Source organism: Cavia porcellus, unplaced genomic scaffold (assembly GCF_034190915.1).
Source record: "Cavia porcellus strain 051 isolate PalLab524CR breed Dunkin Hartley unplaced genomic scaffold, mCavPor4.1 scaffold_29, whole genome shotgun sequence".
Classification (NCBI taxonomy): Eukaryota; Metazoa; Chordata; class Mammalia; order Rodentia; family Caviidae; genus Cavia; species Cavia porcellus.
In genome coordinates, this window is record NW_026947512.1 from 44140047 (window position 1) to 44162171 (window position 22125).

The window sequence follows — 22125 nt, forward strand, 5'->3', positions numbered from 1 at the left end:
ATATACATCCTATGAGATTTCCCAGTCCCTAGGTTTCAACAGGAATGATGAATATCATGGTATGTCACTCCTATGATTGGATTACTCATCAGTTAACTTTTACATACAGTAGTTGTACTTTTCTACTGGGAGTGGTTTCTAAGCTTCTCCCACAAATCCTGAAATCAGGATTAGTACAAACACTATAATGCCAGGACCGCCAATGTGATCACCAAGATGACTACTAAGTGATTGGTGGGTAGGCAGCATATACAGTGTGGATACACTGGAAAAAGGAATGATTCATACCCTACATAGGATAGGGTGGGATAATGAGATTTCTTCCTGCCACTCAGAATGCTGTGCAATTTAAAACTTATACATTGTTTATTCCTGGGACTTCCTATGTAACATATTTGAAACAGAGCTGTTCCTAAATAACTGAAACTATGGAATGAGAAACAGCAAACAAACCGGGGGGGGGGGGGGGCGGGGGGCACTGTAGTCCCTAGGGAAAGTATCCTGGATGGATTCATGATGGAGTCCATGTGTCTAAAACCTGAACTTGGCCTCTAGCTGCTCAGAGCCTTAGGCAACAGTCAGCAATAAAATGGGCATCAATTCTACAGCCTCAAGGAAATGGAGTCTGCCAATATCTAACAGACATGGCACAGAGCCCTGAGCCTCAAGCGGAATCCCAGTCCAACTGACCCCTTCAGGGAGCCTGGAAACAGTGAGCTGAGGACCAGATAACCCATCCCAGGCCTCCTGATTCACAGAAACTAGGAAAGAACAAATGGGTACTGTGTTAAAGCACTAAGCCAAACTGACTTGTTAGGCACCCACAGAAAACAAGTGTAACATACAATAAAATTAAAGCTATGGCACATGCCTGCCCACTGCAGTTCACAGAACACTTTGACAAGCCTACATCTTACCATCTGGGCAGCCCAAGGGTCTGTCTCTGCATACCATGCCCAGGAAAATGTTGGACAAATGAGTGGGGCAGGTGGTCAGTTTTTCTTTTTCTTTGTCTTTTCTTTTTCTGTCTGTTATTGGAGGTTGAACCCAGGGCCTTCGCACCAAGGTACATGCCCAGTGCTATGATTAATGGCTCTAGATTTAAGGCATGAGTATAACTGCCCTAGGGTGGGTAGCCTGGGTAAGATACAAGGGACAGAAAGAGGCTGGTTGATTGTCACTTGCTGGCTGCCTTGGAATGTTTCTGCTCGCAATCTCTATGTGCTGTGCCACCCTGCCTTGGAGCTGGTTGATTATGGACTGAAGCCTCTACAAACTGTGAACCAAATGAATATTTCCTCTCTTAACTTGCTGGGTATTTTATCTCAGCAATGATAAAGTAACTAAGACAGGATCTCACTAAATTGGCTAGGTGAGGCTTGAATTTGGATCTTCCTGCTCCAGCCTCCCAGAATACCTGATAGCTTTATTTATTCTGAATGTCTACTTAACAGATAAGGAAAAAGAAGGCCAATAAACATCTCCAAGGTTATATAGAGTCTATTACAGACCTGGGATTCAAGCTCAAGCCTTCAGATTCCGAGGCCAGGGTCCTGTCCTGTGTGTCACTGCTCCCAGCACCATCCTTTCCAAGCACTGTAAAGATAGTCAGTTTGAGTTTTAAGTCCTGGGTCTGTAAGACTATGACTTGCTAAAAAGGAGAGTGGTTGAAAGGTGAGTGCACCGTGGGCTCCCAGTGTGGTTTGAATATGGCTATTGTCCTCCAAGTCCCAACATAGAAGCTTAATCCCCGACATGGCCCTATGGAAGAGGACCTCAGTGGGAGGGGTGGCCCAGGGGCCAGCGGGGACACACATCCAAAGGAGATGGCGTGGCCCTGACAGCTTCTGTCTCTTCGCTGACTGCTGCTGAGACTTGTGCTCCTGCTACTGCAGAACTCAAACCAGGAGGGCTGTTGACCTACAGTTCTACCCTCCAGACTGTGAGCCTTTTCTCATAATAAGATAATTGTTTCCGGCCCTTCCTTATAATAACATGAAAATGACAGCTACAGAGGCCTGCCTTCTCCACACAGCTGTCTCCCCCATTCCACCCTTAGGTGCACAGTGGGCAAAACTTGGAAGTGAGAAGCCACTCCAGCTGCAGGCCCCAGGTCTGTTGTGGATCTCCTGCTATGCACCTTGCCAGGCACCCTCTGCCAAGCCTCTGAGCATAGCCTCGCTCTCCCAACCTCCCTTGACCCAGGGAGGCTGACGGTCCAGCCAAATCACTCATCAACCAACCCATTGCCATTTGTCATTAATAATGTCACACCAAATCCAAGCAACAATTGGAAAAACAGATTGCAACATTGTACTCTTTATTGCTGGTGTTTCTGTGGAACATTAGCAATCAGAAGCCTCCAGAGAGAAACTGTAAAAGAAAAAAAAAATAGACCCAGAGCAAAAAAGCAAGCAGAAAGGTACTTTATCCCTCGCTACAAACTTCACGACATAGCCACTTTGTAACATGCACCATATGCAGCAGCCTGCACAAAGCCCAATAACCTCTTTCCGACTCGTAATAAATCCCCTCGGACCCCAACACACTTGTAATTTACAACTTGGCTAAAATGAACATTATTTCAAGCTAAGCTTATTCTCAGAGGTGCAGGAGAATGTGGCAGCTTTCCTGCTGACAGAGGAGTTTCTTTTTAAATGTCATGCATTCACTTTCATTACTTCCAAATAATTGCCCGAAAAGATCGGCTGCTGGACAGGGCAGCCCACTTTACATCAGCATGATTCAATTTCCTCATCATCAAAGGAGCCCCAGGGGGCTGGTTCCAGCCCGGGGCAGGCTCAGGCCTCAGTTGCTGCCTCCCCATTGGCTTCCTGGCAGTGCAGAAAAAGGTGTTGCGTCATTGCACGGGAAAGCCGCGGGTATGTTGTCTACTGAGAGACAATACAACCTGTCAGCACAGGCACCACAGAGTCCCTCCTTTCTGCATCCATCAGATCATGTGTGTCATTGTCTTCAGGGTCCAGGCATCATGCTTGTTACCTGGAGCTGAGCAGAAGGCACCCATTCTCATCTCATGGAAGTTGGGTCTTTGGCAAAGAAGATGGGGAACAGGAAGATGGAAGCCACTGGCATTAAACAGGGTGCTTTGCCGTCCCGTTTGATCTGCCCACTGTTGATCTGCAAAGACCAGGTCAGAGGAACACACAAACGGGGAGCAACCAAGAACGTGAATGCCAGGTGAAGCAGTCCCTCGGAGCCAGCTTTGGAGACCAGCCCAGAAGCAGGAAGAGGGAAAGCAGAGAGAGATGCAATTCCAGTGTCCCTTGTAGGAAAAGGAGAGCGTTCAGTCTCTAACTCCCTGGGGCCAAGTGTGTTCCAGCATTTTGGTTCCCCGCTCTATGCTTTATCTGTGAGGTGCATTTTTCCCAACCCAAGCAGATGGCAAGGTCCATGAGCCCTGGATGCCCCTCTCTGATGTACCTCCTCTCACCCTCCTAGCTCCCAGCTCACACTACACAAGCCATGCTGGTAGCCCTGTCTTTATAGAGCTTCTGAAGGAAAACTTAACGACTCTGCTGTTTCTTGTCATTTTATTGATAGAACAACTTCCTGCCCTCTGCCCAGCTTAGCCTGCAGCCCAGTCTCTGGAGACCTGTTCTACCCTCAGACATAGGTACAGACCTCTCGGTTCTCCAGCCAGAACCTAACCACAGGCAGAGTCGAGTCGGAGAGGCCCTGGCCCAATGTCTGGGGCTCAACCCCCACCCCCATTATTACACAATTATAGCTGTGCTCTGATTTTGAACGCCACGTTGACATTTAGGCTTTAACTTTAACCTCAAAACTGTTGTCTTTAATTTCTCTTGCTCCTTAATCTGAGTTTTAGCCAAAGAGTCAACCAAAAGTTTCATTTACTTAAAACCAGGAAGCCAGGCATGCCAGGAACTGCAGAGACCTGGGCACCAGGATAAGACCAACCCTGCTGCCTGTAGACCATCTCCAGGTGCTGTCTCTCCCCGCCAAGACTTCTCGCCCCAGATTTGCCCCATCATGCTCCCCCTGTCCTCAGACCTCTATCTCATGTGCTCAGACCCCTTGTTGATGGCTGCACATACGGTCACACATTAAGGAAGAACATCTGGCCCACACAGCTGGGATCCATTCCTACCTGAAGGCAAGCAGTCCCAGGGCCCTGAGTCTAACTGCTGGCTTTTAGTCTCTGTCTTCTTTGTTCCTCCCTACGGCATCTGGCTGCACCTCCACGTTCACAAAATGCAGCCCTGTGGGTGGGATAACATGGAGGGGAATCCCTCTGTCACTCCTCTGCTCCCTTTCATCTGGACACCATTGCAAAGGGTGGAGCGGAGGTCAAATAGCAGCCGAGAAAGGGCTGCCCCCAAGGGTGATGAGCAAGCCCTGAGTTCAAACAAAGCGGCAGCCGTATCCGATGGGAGACTCAGCAGAGGTAAGTGATTTCTTGAGGAGTCTCAATCGTGGGAATACAAGCAAGAAGCAGTTTTATTTCTTCTAATCGTGGCCTCACTTGTGATAGCTTTAATTACCTTCTCTTATTTATTTATTTAGCTTACACAAAGCTAATTTATTAACAGAAAACAATTTGAGTCTTGTTCACAGATAGCAACCTTGCTGACCTCCCTTCCTGCAGGTGCTGTTGGAGGGCACCGGGGTGACATCCTCAAGCCACCCAATCTTCATTCTCGAGTTGGCAAGTGCTCTGAGGACTGATGGAGCACCAGGCCTGGGATCTTAGTCCTGTTTCCTGGTGTGGTCCAGAGTTTGATATGCAGGGTGGTGATGCCCAACTCTTTGCACCTCGGGGCCATGTCCCGGGCAGCCACCACGGCAGTGTTCAGGGCAGGTTCATCTCAACCAGCCTTCACCCCAGCCCACCAGTCACACGACACATGGCTGCCCTGCCAGAAAAATCAGTGACATGGACAAAAGCGTCATTGAAGGATGCAAAGATGTGACCAACACTGAATCTATTCCTGCCTTCAGCAGCTGAGGCCAAGGCTGCTGGCCTGGTCCTTCTTTCCTTCCACTCGCGAGGTGCCATCTCTGTAGGCGATCTCCAAGCATCTCAGGCAGAAACTGCAACTTTCTAATCATACTCATTGATTAAAGTGGTTTGATACAGTACATTCAAAGGCTTTTGGAAATTGTTTTCTTTCTGTGTGATTGTGACTTCCTGATTTGAAGAATATCCTTAATTTTAAGAAAATAGACAAAACTGTTCCGAGACGAAGTGTCATGGGATGACAGTTCACTCTGAGACAGGTAGATGATGCAGAGAAGGAAGGAAAGGAGGGATGGAGATGGAGGGATGGAGACAGGAAGGGAGGGGAGAAGAAAAGAAGGAAAGTGGGAGCTAGATCTTAATAATTAATGAAACTAAGAGGTGATTAATTGGATGTTCATTGTTCTGATTGTCCCACACTTCTGTTTATTTAAAATTTTCCACAATAAAAAGTCAAAGAAGAAATTCAGCCTGCTCCTCACTTTCATGTTTATGCATTTTGAGGTTCTTCCTGTTTCCATCACTGACTGCATGTAGGGCTGTGAGACCTGTAAGAGGGTGGGGAGTCAGGGTTTTCACATGCCACATGGGAGGAGGAAGCCTCCCTTTGCCAGGATGTGCGTGGTTAGGATGGTGCCAGCGGTGGGCAGCACTGACCTCTCTGTATTGCTCTCTGTGCAGCACTCACTGAGAGTTTTGCAGGATTGTGTGGATCCACCCCACTGTACAGGGCTCTGCTGGACCACACCCACCTCTAATTTTCCTCCTTCACCCCAGCCCCTTGGCTCTGGCCACCTGCAGTCCATCTTGAAGGCTCTTACTCCTGGGTCACTTTCTTAAAGAGTAATCCTCTAGTGCAATGCAGCCAGATGCCCAGGCCAGCTTTCTTCATGGTGCCTCCTTAATCTAAGAAGAACTCACAAAGCCAGAAGTAGGGAAGACTGCTCCAACTCTGTTTTCTTCTGGCTCCATGGCTGGTCTATGAGTCACTTATAGCCAAGAAAATAAATATTGACTTTTCCATCTGTGTAAGTTCTGTTAGTCACCTTTCAATTGCTGGGGAAAAATTACCTGGAAAACACAACTTAAAAGAGGAAATGCTTATCTCAGCTTATATTTTCAGAATTTTTAGTTGACTCTGTTGCTTCCAGTGAGTAGAAGCATCACAGCAGAAATGTGTGTGATGGGAGAAAACTGCTCTTCTCACAGCAGGCAGGAAGCAGAGTAAGCAAGAATCATAGAGAAAGGGACCAGGGAGCAGATAATAGTCCCCAAGGCCCATCCCTTTCCTCCAGTTAGTCGCTCCTGGAACTAAAGCCAAAGACCTAAGCATTCCTCCCTGGGTTAATCCATTGAGGAGGTTAGTGCCTTCAGAGTCCACTCAACTCTCTGAGCATCTGTCAATCTGAGAAGATTGACAATCAGCTTCACCGTAACATGTCACACAAGTGGACCCTCCCATTTCCCATCTTGGGAAAGGGAGCCCAAGACCCCTTCCTCGCTCCTTCACCATGAGCCCTGCAGCTCCACCAACCCCATTATGGTACCTCTCATTCCACAGCTCTGAGGGCCAGCGTGGGAAGGTGTAGGTGATCAGTGTTGACATGCACAGGAAGCCCTGGGAGAAGGCGCTGGCCTAACTGCCAGTGACTCTCTCTAAAGCATGGCGGTTAGTGCTTCCTCTATTCAGCTGTGGGCCTCAATCACTGATTCTGTGACAGTGAATGAATTTCTACTCCACATCCTTAACAGAGGCATGAATATATTTAGTATATGTGAGTGTGGGAAAGCCAGGTTACAACCCAGCTTCCAGCTGACTGCGTGTATCACTTGGCATCTCTGATTAAGGTTGGCAAGAGCTCAGTATCTGTTCAGTGCTTACAGATTCCTGGGGATCCTGCGAGGTACTTAGGGGCGAAGCCGGTATTGACCTGCACCTCACAAACCACCAAGGAGCCAGGAGAGGGAGTCAGCTCATCACCCTAATTTGTTTTTAATACCAGGGATCCAAGTGAGGGTTTTAAAAAGAGAGTTTTGTCCTAAAAGCATGTGAAAACTTTTTTTCAATCCAAATGCTTCATTTGACTGCTCCAAGAAATACCAGCGTCTTTGGGGGTGGATGTGGGGTGCACTGTCAGCCCATTTAACAGAAGAGACTCGGTTCCCAGGTGGAGCAGGAAAGGATCTTTTGAAACGTTATGTCTAGAGGAGCAGCTTGAGCACCACCATTGACCAGGAGAGTCAGCCCCAGCTAGGCTTTTCTCTCTGTATGTGAGTGTGTGTGGGTGGGTGAGCTTGTGCACACGTGTGCTCTCCCTTCTGTCTGCCTGCTGTGTAGCAGGTAGGTTCAGTTCAAAACCACACAAGACACCTGTGGCTGGAAAATCATCCCTTCAGCACCATCTGTGATGGTGGACTGATTGTGTCAGCTTGGTAAGAGAAGTTCAGCTAAATCAGCTCAGAAATCCCACCGCCAAGGGTGTAGAAGGCCCCCCCTAGGGAAGCGCACTGCCCGGTCAGGATAAAGCGGAAATGAAGAAGGGTGATTGGTTTCTTCTTCCTTTAAAGAGCTCCAGTCTTCACCTTCACCTTCACCTTGCACGTCATCTCCTGGCTTCCAGGGCAGACTCTTTAGCTTCCGGCACTGACCCGCAGCCTTCTGGTGTAGACAACTCAGCCTTCCATCACAGACCCATCGGTCTCCTAATACAGATTCGCACGGGATACTGCAGTGAGCTCCAGACCTCAGGCTGGACCCTTCAGTGTTCAGTGTGCAGAGGTCCTCTGCACACTTCATCATCTGACTCTGCGGGTGGCCACTGCCAGGCAATCTTACAAATTATACATTTGTATATCTTGTGTTATGTCTGTTTCCCTAGTAAACACTGAAACACTGCCACTGAGGAGTGGAGACAGAGCAAGAGCGAGAAAGAGAGAGAAAGAGAGAGAGAGAGAGAGAGAGAGAGAGAGAGAGAGAGAGAGAGAGAGCCAGGAGACAGGGAAAGGGGGTAGATGCACACAGAGATGGTAAACTTCCTGCCTCATATGTATTTCAAAAGAAGCAGCCCAGGGCCTTCCCAAACTTCCTGGTACACTGGGAAGAACAGAAGAGAAACGGGGTCAGGAAGATGTTGGATTGGTAGAGAATTTCATCCATCGGATGCTCAAAAAGGTTGAGCTGTGTACTTTGCAACAATGGTGGCCAAAGATGTACAGGAAGGGAGTCCTCTGAGAATATATGGCCTAGCAACATCATAGCAATTTCAGTCTAGGAGCACACTCAGTGATGGTCACACTCCAGTGCAGTCACTCAGTGACATATTTCTGAGAATATGTCCCCATCATTAAGCAATGCACAGTTGTACCTGATCAACCACTCTGTGTGTGGATGCTGGACTGTTTCCTTAGCTAGAGGAGAGGTAGGCAAAGCAGGTCTTCAGGACCCCTACTGTGTCCCTGCCTGGGCCAGGGCTCAGCCTCCCTGAGGAATGGCAAGGTCCAGGCTCTGGCAGGAGAGACTGCATTCTGTCAACTCTGAGTGGCATCCGTGGAGTGCCACGTCCCAGCGTCCCATGTCCTCTGCATAAATGCAATTTCCTCAAATGTCAGGAGGAAAGCATTACAGATAACACATTGTCTGTGTCTTTGACCTAGTAAGTGCTGAAATCACAGATCTCATTATTCTGACATGATAGAATGTTCTCTCTTTCTCTCTCCTCTGCAGCCTGGCTGCCGTTGTTTTTGAGATTGCAGACCTAATTGCCAAAGTGCAAAGCCACCACCGGAAAAACAGCCCCACCCGGTGCCTACGCCAAATCAAATGTCACAGCTCCTTGTGTGAAAAGAAAATGATGTTGAAGGAGCTCATAACAGGACGTTGAATTGAAGGTAATTTTGGCCACAGCTGCATGGGCAGCTAAAGATAGTCTTTGACCTTGAAAGCAGAGTTACCATGGGTGAGTCTGCCCGTGCCCTGATCCCCAGCGCGAGGACACTCAGGGGTTTAGAGGGCCATGAGAGGGGGCACGTGCAGCAACAAGCCCTAGATTTTAATTCTAGCTCTGTTACTTCCATCCGTGGGGTCACACTCAAGTTAGCAAACCTCTTCTGCTTTCCTGCTTCTCCTTAAAAACAAAACATTAAAACCATATGAGGCCAAGAGAAGGTGATACTTTGTTTTTACTATTTGTTTCTGAGAGGAGCCCTGTGTGAGCACAAAGAGGAAAAAGGTGGAGTTCTAGCTCTCCAAAGTCTTGATGTGGAGCTAATGAAAGATGTGGCATATGCTTGCAGGGAGCCAGGCAAGAAGCAGAGGCAGTCTTTGAAGTCAGGGAAAGAGCCGGTGTGCAGGTGTTTGGAAGCAGAAGGGCGAGCTAGAGGATCCTTTGCAGGAAGTGGGGAAAGATGGGGTCTCTCAGGCAGCATCAAGCAGGGCAGTGGTGTTCTGAAAAGGAAAATTTCAGTTACATTCAGGCAAGTTAGAAGTGAAACCATGTGATGCTAGTACACATATTGGGAGCTTTCCCACCTGCTGTGATGAGATCCCCGTCTTGCTATGACAGCAACAACCTGCCCTGCTGACCTCCCTAGAGGCTCTTTTACCACTTCTCCAAGGAGTCTTTGCAGAAGTCCCCGCCTACCTGTGTTTTCCTGTGTCAGGCTTCTCCTCCAGCTCCGGACCACTATGAATCCACTCTTACATCCTGCTCAGATCACAAATTCCACCTCTTTCCATCGAGCTTAGTGTTTAGAACTAGAGGTTGCCTACCCTTTCTACTATAAACACAACAAGTAAAATGCATAAATTGAATTTTTCTGGTTGTAAAAACCAGTGCTGTTTGTATTCATTATAAATTGGAGAAATATCAACAGACTTAAAAGGCACTCGTTGCTGGTGTTAAATACAATGAGACGCCCATGTGGAAGGGAAAACCTGTGAGGCAGTCGGTCTCCCCGGGGCAAGGCCCAGCCACCTCTGGATGTGCGCAATCCTGTGGTAGCACAAGTGCAAATTCACGAAGCTTTGCTGCTTAGCATGTGGAAGTGGGAGACTCTATTTGCCCTCTCTTCTGACAAAAAGAAGGCTGAAAGCCTATGGGTCATGGAGCACTGTGACCTTGGTGATTAGGGCTGTGATACTGTTGTAAAGATTTGTTTTTTCCTCTTACGAGAATTTCAGATTTCTATCTTTGTCACCAACCTAGCAGTTGGTCCTTACTTTATAGAACTAAAATATGAAACCAGACATCTAACTGCCCCCGCTATAATCCCAACACACAGGGAAGCTTACATAGTGTTGAGGATTCAAGCCCAGACTGGGCAACTTAGCAGGACCCTATCTTGAAATATGAAAGGGCAGGAGATATAGCTCAGTATGAAGACCCTGACATATGCTCAGGACTGTGTAGCTTGATATACACAGAGACTATATATACACAAATCTAAATATGCAGCTTTGCATTTTGTTTTCACTTAAGGTCTCGTCATGTTAGCGCCAGCGATTTAGCTCAGCAGTTCAAGCACTTGCCTGGTAACAGTGAGGCTGTGAATTCTCTCTCTGGCACCAAAATAAATAAATAAATAAAACCAAAATTTTTTAAAAATCTCATCATGTCAGGGAAAAATTCAAGAGGGAGGAATAGCGGTCAAAAATATATATGCACCAGATATAAGAGTACCCAGCTATACAGAACAAATGTTAATATACAGGAAGGATCAAATACGCAGCAACACAGTTGTGACCAGGGACCTTAATACTCCATTGCCACAGAGACAGATGGACTAGACAAGAAGTCAGCAAAGAAATGACAGAACTGAATCAAACATGTGAGACAATGGGCTTGGTAGACGTCTGGAGAATGTTTCACCCAGCATTGTTGGAATGTACAGCCTTCTCAGCTGCACATGGGACGTTCTCTACAAGAGACAATGTGCTAGCCTATAGAACGTGCTTAAGTAAATGCAAAGGGATTGAAATTGATCCTTGCATGTTATCTGATCATAATGCACTGAAATTGTAAATTAATGGCAGGGGAAACTGAAAAAAAAATCCATAAGAGCATGGAGATTGAGTGGCACCCTCCTACACAACCAATGGGTCACAGGTTAAAGAAAAAATCAAACAGTGTCTACAATCAAATGAAAATGTAGACACAATACACCAGGCCACAATGAAAGAGGAAAATACATAGTAGTGAATTCTCACATCAGGAAAACAGAGTGAGCACAAATAAACAATCTAATGCTGCACCTCAAGCTTCTAGAAAAAGAACAAGTCAAAGCCAAAGCTCATAAAAGGGAGGAAATTATAAAGAGCAGAGCAGAAATTAAGTCAATTAAGGCTAAGAAAACAATTCAAAGAATTAATAAATCGAAAGTTGGTTCTCTGAAAGAATAAATAAAATTGATAAATTCCTTGCCAAATTTATTAAGAAAATTAGGGATTGGGGATTTAGCTCAGCGGCATAAGCACCTGCCTTGAAAGTGTGCGGTCGTGAGTTCAATCCCTGGCATCAATAAAAAAGAAAAAGACAAAAAAAAATTTTTTTAAAGAAAATGATAGAAAAAAACTCAAATTCATGAAATGAGGAATGAAAAGGGTGAAATCACTACAGATCCTGTGGAAATTTGGGTCATCAGTACCTACTTCCAAAATCTTTACTTGCATAGGCTAGAAAACACATAAATGGACAGAATCCTGGAAACATATGAATTACCAAATCTTAATCAAGAAGACATAAAAGTTTTGAATAACCCAGTATCAGTTAAAAAATTGAAAATATAATTAAAAGCTTACCAACAAAGGAAATCTCACATCCTGATGGATTCACAACTGAATTCCACAAGAAATTTAGAGAATATTTAATACCAATACTCCTCAAACTCTTTAATGAAATTGAAAGGGGAACAATTCTCCCTAACTCATTCCTGGAGGTAATTATTATCCTGATACCAAAATCAGAGAAAGCACAAAGGAGAAATATAGGCTAATCTTCCTAATGAACATAGATGCAAATATCCTCAATAAAATACTAGCAAACAGAATGCAACAAATCATCAAGAGTATTATACACCATGAACAAGTGAGACTCATCCCAGGAATGTAGGGATGGTTCAACATACGCAAATCAATAAAGTAATACACCACATCAACAGAGCCAACTACAAAAATCACATGACCATCTCAATAGATGCAGAAAAAGCTTTTGATAAAGTCCAACATTTCTTCATGATAAAAACCCTAGAGAAAATCAAAATACATGGTGTCTACCTCAATCAGATAAAGCCCATCTATGACAAACCAACAGCCAACATCAGATTAAATGGTCAAAAACTGAAAGCTTTCACTTTAAAATCAGGAACAAGGCAAGGATGTCCATTATCACCACTCCTGTTCTATACAGTTTTGGAAATGCTAGCCAGAGCAATTAGACAAGAGAGAGAAATAAAAGGAATAAGAATAGGAAAGAAAGAAGTTAAATTAACATTATTTAAGGATGACATAACTCTACATGGAAGACCCCAAAACCCCCACCAAAAGACTACTAGAGTTAATAAGTAAATTCAGCAGTGTAACTGGATACAAAATCAACATTCAAAAATCAATAGCATTACTGTACACAAACAACAAACTCCCTGAGAGAGAAATTAGGGAGACAACAACTTTCACAATGACATCCAAAAACTTAAATACTTAGGAATCAATCTAACAAAAGATTTATATGTTGAAAATTACAGTACTCTGGAAAAGAAGATTGAAGAGGATATCAGAATACAGAAAAATGTATTTGCCCATGGATAGAAAGAACCAACGTGGTGAAAATGATCATATTCCCAAAACTGTTAAACAGATTTAATGCAATCCCAATCAAAATACTATTATCATACTTCACAGATCTAGAAAAAACATTAGTAAAATTCAGGAAACAGAAGAAGCCTAGAATAGCAAAAGCAATCCTGGAAAACAAAGGCAAGGCAGAAGGTATAACAATCTCAGACTTGATACTATATTACAAAGCTACTGTGATAAAATCAGTGTGGCACTGGCCAAAAAAAAAAAAAAAAAAAAAAAACCAGACCTGAGGATAAGTGGAACAGGCTAGAAGATTCAGACACAACTACAAAGATACTCAGCCACCTTATCTTTAACTAAGGGGCCAAACATGTTCAATGGAAGAAAGATTATATATATACAAGATAGATAACTGTACTACTAAGTGTTAGTACACCGAAAAGAATGGTCTGTGCTTTCATTGATTGATCTATTTTTATGCCCATATATTATAATCTGAACATCTACTTTGAAGATAACAATATGCAATGTATTAACCATTGTTAATTTGCTAATATTTTGTTTGAAATTCTGTATTATCACTTTTTTATTTAAAAATTTTTTAAAATTCCATAATGTGTCCCTGTGCTCTGAAAAGATTACTTGAATCCATGATTTTAATACATAAGTAATAGCCCATTAAAAGGAATTAACCATAAATTATCTAAACATTCCCATATTAATAGACATTAAGGTTATTTGCAACTCAGCTATAACAAATAATACTGCAATGCACATCCTGTGCATACACCTTTTTTATAAGGCTGAAGTTTGTTATGGTTGTGTCTAGATGTCTCCCAAAGTGTCATGTGGTCATAGTTGGGGCTTTTTCAGGGATGGCTGAAATAGAATGCATGATTCATTCATGGTGCAATACTAGGATTAAGAGTGGGTGATTTAGTAATCAGTCCACTGATTGGCTTGACACTTCCCAAATCTAGTAGCTATAGACAGTGTAAAGGGCAGGAAGAGACTGGTCTTTCTCCTTGCTTCCTTTGCTACCTTCTGCTTGCCATGAACTGTTGTGTCCCTGTCATGTCACCCTGCCTTGGAACTAGCAGATTCAAGACTGAAACTTCCACAAACTGTGAGCTAAATAAACCTTTCCCCTTAAACTTAGTGTTGGGTATTTTGTCTCAGCATCAAGAGAAAAGTAACTAAGAATTTTGCACCAGAAAAGTGGGCTCATTGCTGTGACTATACCTGACTATGTGCTTTAGGTGCTTTTGGGACTGGCTTATGGGAAAAGTTTGGAAAGATTCAGAAAAGCCAATTGAAAGAGTGACCTGGAAAGCTTTAGGCTGTACATGATGGGAGACTCTGGTTACATCTCGGAAAACTGGAAGGCTGATAGAAGTCTGAAGACCAGGTTCAGGAAGATTCTCCTGGGAAGAAGGACTGCACTGGCTCTTAGCCTCCAGACAATGTGTGTTGTGCCTTGACAGAGAATTAGTCTACATTTTGCTTGTGTCACAAGTCTTTTCCTGAGACTGAGATTAAGGATGGCAAACTAATTAATCTGCAGAAGAAATATCAAGGCAGTCTGATGTTGCAGTGGTGACATGGCTACCATTGGGGGACTTTAGCCAGATGTATGTTGAGAATGAAGATCAAAGAGCCCAGCAAAATGATTTAAAACTTTGAGAATTTGACCAGAAAGAAAGCTTCATTAAAGTTGCCACCTGCAAAGATGGAACAGAGCAGAACTTAGCCTCTGAGAAGACTAGGAATAAAAAGCTAAGTATTTCAGCAGACAACAGAAAAGATGGCCTGAGGACATCACAAGAACTAGCAGGATTGAGCATCAGAACTGCAAAGGTGAAAGACTTTGATTTTGGAGGAGAGCCCCAGAGCACCATGTTCCAGAGCCACAGTGGCCTAGAGAATATGATTCTCAGATTGAGTTCAGTGTGCTCAGCAAACCAGGCACTGCACCTCTACAGCCAAGGGAAAAGGAAGATTGGCTATTACTCCAGCAAGCAGAAGACCCTGGTGTCATCCATACAGTTCATTCTAGAATTTTAGGTGCATGCAGAATGCAAGAGTTGCAGAATCAGGAAAGCTTCCATCTGGAGTTCAGAAGAAGGCCTAGGAGGCCAAGCAGTGTGCCCTGAGGGGGCAGTATGTGAAGCTGTGAGTGGGAAGCCCTAGAAGTTTGGAAATGCCAGGAAAGTGGGTCATCTGAGGAAAACTGCAAGAAGAGGGCAGAGCTGGCCCAAGAGAGAAGCTGTGAGAGCTACGACCACTGGCAGTGCTATGGGGGTGGAGTCACCCAAGCGCTTTGGAGTCCATAATTTGCCACAGATTGCCTCAGGTGCTAGACATTGAACTATAGGATATAATGTTTGCCCTGATGGATTTCAGACTTTCTTTGGTCCTATTCCTTTGTATTCCTTTATTTGTACCTTTGAAGTGGCAATCTCTTTCTTGTACCATCGAATGGTGGAAGTGTTTAACTTTCTTTTCATTTTTACAGGGGCTCACAGCTAAGAGTATGCCTTAAATCTCAGAGGAGACTTTGGACTTGGACTTTCCAGCAATGCTGAAACTGTTAGGACTTTGGCAACTCTTGGAGATGGACTAAATACCTTTTGCATAAGGATGTGTATGAGTCTTTGAAAGGCCAGGAGCAGAATGTAATAGTTGCTAGATGTTCCGCTAAAACCTCATGCAGTCATAGGTGGGGCTTTTTCAGAGGTGGCTAAGTCTAGAGTGTGTGACTGATTCGTGGGTGGCTACCAAAGCAATCCACTGATTGGCTTGGCACTTCTCTGCTCTGGGTGGACTGGATACAATGTGAGGGGAAGAAAGAGGCTTGTTAGGGTCCTTGATTGCTTGATTTGCTACCTTCTGCCTGCTGTGAAATGTTTCTCCTCTGCTATGCCTGTCTGTCATGCCACTCTGCAGTGCAGCCAGCCTGTTATGGACCGAAACCTCTACAAATGTGAACTAAATAAACCTTTCCCCCTTTAACTCTGGGTGTCAGGTATTTTTGTCTCAGCAATGAGAGAAAGGAAAGACAAAATCTCAGAAATGGAATCTGGTCATAGGTGTGTATGATTTGAAGCTACTGATAGGCATTGCATTCTTCTCCAGTTACTGACTCACTGATATGAAAGGGCTAAATGTCACAATACCCTTCATGAGGATGTGTCTTATTTCTCCAGCCAGATTTTAAGCTCCTCTAAAGCAAGACCATTTATCCCTGGGGCACCTTGTGGTGATGAACAGAGCCAATTAGGACCACTAGGTCTCAGTGACTCACTCTGCAACCAATAGAGTCCAGCATTACACAGGGTTCCCTGTAGTATCCATCTCAGAAAGTGTAGCTGCTTGGGTGCCACAAACACTGTTTTATCCCTTGCTCTGTCCTACAAAGTAATCTCCCAACATAACTTTTTGGTCCTGGTGATTTTGTCTCAGGCTAAAGCAAATCTTTCAGACGAAGTTTTCCCAAAATAAAACTGGCTCCCTGCAAGCTGGAGAATGAGAACCTCATGGCAGGGATGCCCCTGAAAGACCTCAGGACTTAAGCAGTATCCAATCCTGAGTTCCAGGGATTCCTTTCATGACAGTCAACTCTCCTAACCCCAATATAGAGCAGCCACATCAAGGGATCTTCCAATAAACATTGCTTACTGACGCCAGGCCCTCTGACCAATTCATCAGCCAGAAGAACTGGTTAGAAGGCAAAATCAGTGGTGTTCATAAACCTAACGCACTTATTGAATCTTTCTGCTCTGCATCAGGTACATGATAGGCATGCGAATCTACACAGCTCCAGTGTTTCATTTCAGCTGAGAAGAGCTGCCAAAATGAGTGAGTGCTGTATAACATACCTCCGCCTGATGGAATTCCACTCTGGGCGGCCGCAGGACACACAAGTGGGGTGGGCATTTCTTCTGATAAGGCAAGACTGGGGTCTGCAGAAATTACCATAACCATCTCAGTATCTCCAGCCTTCTAAAGTCAAAATGAGGGGATGCTATCAGTTTATTGTTTAAAAATCACTGACTGATTGAAAAGAAGCTCAGGCCACCCACTTGGAAGGAACCAGCAGCAGAGCTCAGTTAACACCTTGCCTGACTGGGAGGTCCCAAGGGTACCTACTGGGGAACAGGAGGTAGGACTATATTACAAATGACGCACCATCCCTAGCTAAATGGGTGTTTTGGAAGTGTGTTAAGCACTCCTCTAAGAAAGAGCTAAAGGAGTTAATTCCATTTTTAAAAATTTGTTTGGTGCTGGGACATGCTAAGCATGTGCTCCATCACTGGGTTACCCCAGATCAGGGATGGTGAACATTTTAGAGCTTTCAGTGACACAGACAACTGCTGTAGCACTCGTGCCATAGGTTCACCACAACAGCTCTAGATCCTCTTATTCTTCAACTCCTTTTCTCAGTCTTTTTAAGCTCAAGTTTATTTGTTCCACCTGCAATTTTCATGTACTGCATGAAGGTAAAACTTCTAAGGGCTCCTCTCTGAATTACCAGACTCTGAGCTGAGGTCAGAGTTAAAGAGGCTTTTCTAAGCCTTTGAAAGAAATGCACTGGAAGGTCTTTCCAGTTTCTGGGTGTGCCACTGGAAACACTGTGGCCCTCAGCTCTCCAAAGTCCTGCTGAAAGAACAAGCCAGAGGATCAGTTGCTATTCAGTGCTATTGAAGATAGAGATGCACGGACAAGCAGCCATCCTGTCCCCATCCCAGTGGGCACAGCTGGCAAGGGACAAGAGAACAGCTCTGCTTGTGTTCATCAATAACAACCCCACTGCTCACTCCCAGGAAAGGCAGGATGAAAGCATGGCCAGCTCTGAGCGTTGCAGGGGATTCTTGGGGCTTTTTCATTATCCCCATCTCCCAGCCTTTGTCCCTGTCACACTTTAAGAGAAATGATGTGGCCTGGCTGGCAACTTGCCACAATTTCCTCAGAGCCCACTTCCTGTGGATTCCTGGTCTTCCTGCTATATATCTCAGCCCCTCTAGTAACCCTCGAGCCACACGGGAACCGTAATCAAGTGAGTTTCTTTTTCTTCCTTTCCCTTTTCATTTTGCCACACCCCCACACGAGCACCCCAAACGTGTTCAGCAACGAGTGCACTTAGTCAAGTTTATTATCAATGATCCTAGTGACTCTTAATTGCTGCATCGTTAGTTGGGCCACGCTTAGATGGAGCAGCTAGATGGAGCAGTGCACGACAACTCCAGAAAGATGTGTTGGTGCTGAAAGCCTGGGAGGGAGGAACTGACAGGAAAAGGGGTGCGGGAAAGAGGGAAGAGGGTGGATGTTTGTACTGTGTGCAGCAGCCTGCTGCTGGGCTGAACGATGGGGAGAGATTCCATTAAAGGGTTCGGCCAGGTGTAAAGATGCCGGGGAGTCAGTTTTGCATATTTTCAAAACTTTGGGGAGCTCCGCACATCAGCAGCCCAAGCAAACATTCTGCCTGACGAAAGTCGATGTTATGTTAATATCCAGCACCTGCCACCCTCGGGGATCTCCAAGCCCTCTGCAAGCTCTGCCGTGTTGCAAGCCAAATGCTCGGTAGATGGGAGGTAAAGAATGCACCTTGTCATCTAGAAAGCAGCGAGGGGTGGCCTGCTGCAGATCTTTGTCAAGATATGAGCGCCCTGCTTTGTGCATGTTCTTGAAGTCTCTGCACAGCCAAAGAGACCCACTGAGATGCCTCAGGTCAAAAAAACAGGTGGCCAATAGTGCACACCTTGTACTGAATTAACCTCCCCAGGAGGCCAGAGACGCAAGGCCCTGTCTAACTCACAGATGTCGTGAGTTGCTACTTCATCATCTGCTTTGGTAAAATGGATTTAATGATAGCTTCAGAGAACCAGCTCAAATGGACATTCAGAGTCTATGAGACTACATCAAGGGAAGGGTCAGGAGAAGCTCTCAGGTCCCTCAAAGTGTGGGTACCAGGGAAATTCTAGCCTGTTTGCCATGGGGACCTTGCTCTGAGGGTCCCTCTCTCCAGGAAGTTGCTCCACCTTTTACACCTTTCGCAATGTCTGAGCACACTGTATCCCTACTTCATCTGCAAGAAGTTGGAGTTTAGAAGATGCAGGGCTTTTCTGAATTCTAATTTCTATATGTTTCTTCCGAGCCCTATACCCTGCAAAAATTCAAAAGCAGTTTTTATACCTCCACCACTCACAGTCATTTTCATTTCTTTAAAGAACACATCACTGGGAATACAATGGCAGATCAACATGAAGCCCATTTTCCAGGAGCATTTGACTTACTAGTGAACAGAAGTGTCTTAGTTACTTTTTTCTCATTGCTGAGACAAAAATACCCAACATCCAAAGCTAAAGAGATAAAGGTTCGTTTAGCTCAGTTTGTAGAAGTTTTAGCCCATAGTCTGTTAGCTCCAAGGTAAGGTGGCACGTGTCAGGGGGGCACTGCGAGAAGAAACAGATCATAGTGGGCAGAAAACAGCAAAATCAAGGAAGGGAGAAGTTTGCAGGTTGTGCAGCTGCTGATGTCCCAGGTTGCCACTGCCCTAGAGAGCAGAAATGACTATGGGAAGATTTGGGCTGAACCAGGAGTAAGCAGGTAATCAGCGTGTCTTTTCTCTCAGTAGTTGGAATGCCGTCATCTTGCACAAACGATCAAGGACTCTTTCCCAGTGGAGACCAGTGACCATTTTCACGCTACCTTTCATACTGTAACTCATGTGCTCAAGAAGTGCCATGCGAATTAGGAGAGCGTCACATAGTAGGTGAGGTATACTTTGCATTATTAAACAATTCACATTACAGTCATGTGTCACTTAATGATAGGCTATTTTGTGAGAAATGCCTCACTGGGCAATTTTGTCATGAGATCAGAGTGAACTTAAACATGAAATGAAGTCAAGCACAAGAGAAAATGATGCAGTGAAGAAATCTGATCAACACAAGATAATAAGCTGCACCCAGCATTCACCTGACTTCACATGGCGTTGTTTTATAGGAAACTTTCTTTCATACATAGAACTACTTGTGAAATATAATGTTTTAAACATATAAACCAGTAACCTGGTCACTTGGGATCATTATAGAGTATTTCTTACCATGCATGGTTGCATGTTACGGTATGCTTTGACATGACAAGCAGTGCAGTAGATGTATTTATACCTGAATCACCACAAATATATATACAAGTACCACATTGAGCTATGATGTTCTAGGGACTGTGGCAGTAGAAGATAGGAATTTTTAGCTTCTTTATAATATTTTGGGACCACTATAAAAAATGCCACATATTATGGTTTGGGATTTAAATGCCCCACGCATTCAAGACCTGTTTGGGAGGTGGTAGAACTTCTTGACACCATTTGGAGGTGATGGAACCTTTAGCAGGCAGGACCTAATGGAAGAAAGGTTACTGAAGTGTGCCTTAAAGGGGAGCTGTCTGTCTGTCTGTCTGTCTGTCTGTCTCTCTCTCTCTCTCTCTCTCTCTCTCACACACACACACACACACACACACACACAGAGCTTCCTGGTCACCTTGAATTGAACCCCTTTCCTCCATGATATGCTCCTCTGCCATGTTCTGCTGCCTCACTACAGACCCAAAGAAACAGGCAAAGCAACCATGGACTAAAACCTCTGAAACCGTGAACCAAAATAAATCTTTGCTCCTTATTATTGATTTTCTCAAGTATTTTGTCACAGTGACAGAAAACTCACTTTCCATTTTCAGCTGAAACATCATTATGCACCACACTTGTGTGTGTAAGTATAAATTGATAAATCTTACCAATTCTTTACATTTCTATGTGGATTGAAAGACTGTTTTAAAAGTCAGTGAGCATTGGGGCTGGGGATTTAGCTCAGCAGCATAAGAGCCTGTCTTGCAAGCAGACAGTCATGAGTTCCATCCCTGATACTGATAAAAAAAAAAAAGTCAGTGAGCATCAAGATATAAGTGATAGGGCTGGGGATTTAGCTCAGTTGTCTAAGTACTTGCCTAGTAAGCACAAGGTCATGAGCTCAATCCATGGTACCAAAAGAAAAAAAAAGATATAAGTGATAGAAATTCATGTGATGGAAGTGATATGCTCTGTAGTATTTTCTGAACTAAGAATAATTTATTATATTTGATCCACCTTAATATTTGAATAGCATATATAATATTCATGTTCATTTATGACTCTTTTGTTTTAAGGTTGATATTGACAATTTCAGTTGCTATTGCTTCAGCCGAACACAATTTTTCCAAATTTGGATTGTGATAGGAAAGAACTACAATGATTCTAAAGAATTTGTCTGTTTTAGCAAAGATAAACATGAAACACAAATTGCATGAAAATCTCAATTAATAACATATTTGTAATTCACCTAAAAATTTAACAATAATTTTTACATAATGAAAGCATAGTAACCAAGCATTGGGTTCCCACTGGGTAAGCAGAGGCAGAACTGAGGGAGGAGATTAGGACATTATAGGTTGGCTAGAAAATAGGACATAATCTATCAGTCATGATCCAGAACACAGCCTGGGAGCAGGATACACCCATGTAACCTGATGCAGAATGAATGTGACCTGTCGATCACAGCCAGGACGCAGGGGTGGCTGACCAGATCTGGGAAGATGTAATCTTGCTGTTCTGTGCTCCTGTTTCTGCAGCAGCCCGTCATACTTGCAAGCTATAGCTCTGCTTGCTCTTTTTTTCTTCTCTTTTTTCACTTTCCTCTTTTATTCCTTTACTTTAACCGGAAGTTTTGTGTCACTGTTCCTCAATGGTCCCAGCCAATCCTTTGGATGAAACAGAAAGAGCCTGGAATCACCATGCATAGTACCATCTGACAATAGGGGGGTTGCTAAGAATTTGAGGCCAGCCTGGACTGTACTGAGAGACCCCATCTCAAAAAACAAATACTAGTAGTACAATAGTAATTATAATAATGAATTTTCTCTCTCATATCATTCATCTAAATATTACTGACCCTTAAACAAAACCTTATTGCTAAACATGATAATTCAATATGGTTATCTTTGATACCTGTCAATAACCAACCAAATGAAACAGCTTCAGCTATGTTTGTGAAGATGCATTAATCAAGGTGGGGAAACAGAGGATTATTACTTTAGAGTTCGTTAATATGTGCTTTTGTACATGGAGACAGGTAGCTCTCCATTCATACCCCTGCCTTCCTCCTCCTTAAAATACCAGGCAAAGCCTGCTAACCCTTGATCCTAACTGGTCAGGTTTGAATCATTCATGAAGCAGTAAACTGAACCCCAACTGGGAAATCATTAGGACAGTTAAAATTCTTTGTCATCGTAGATTACA

At 44.2% G+C, this 22125-nt stretch overlaps 1 long non-coding RNA gene across 1 annotated transcript in view; it reads right to left on the reverse strand.

Moving 5' to 3' along the window:
* Positions 1-2303: 2303 nt before the first annotated feature.
* Positions 2304-22125, reverse strand: part of LOC134473967 (uncharacterized) — a 37854-nt gene continuing 18032 nt past the window's right edge. Inside the window, exons 2-3 of the long non-coding RNA XR_010044474.1 lie at positions 21410-21587; positions 2304-9446 (exon numbers count right to left, since the gene is read on the reverse strand). This is a non-coding gene — a long non-coding RNA (uncharacterized LOC134473967). The remainder of the gene's footprint in view (positions 9447-21409; positions 21588-22125) is intronic.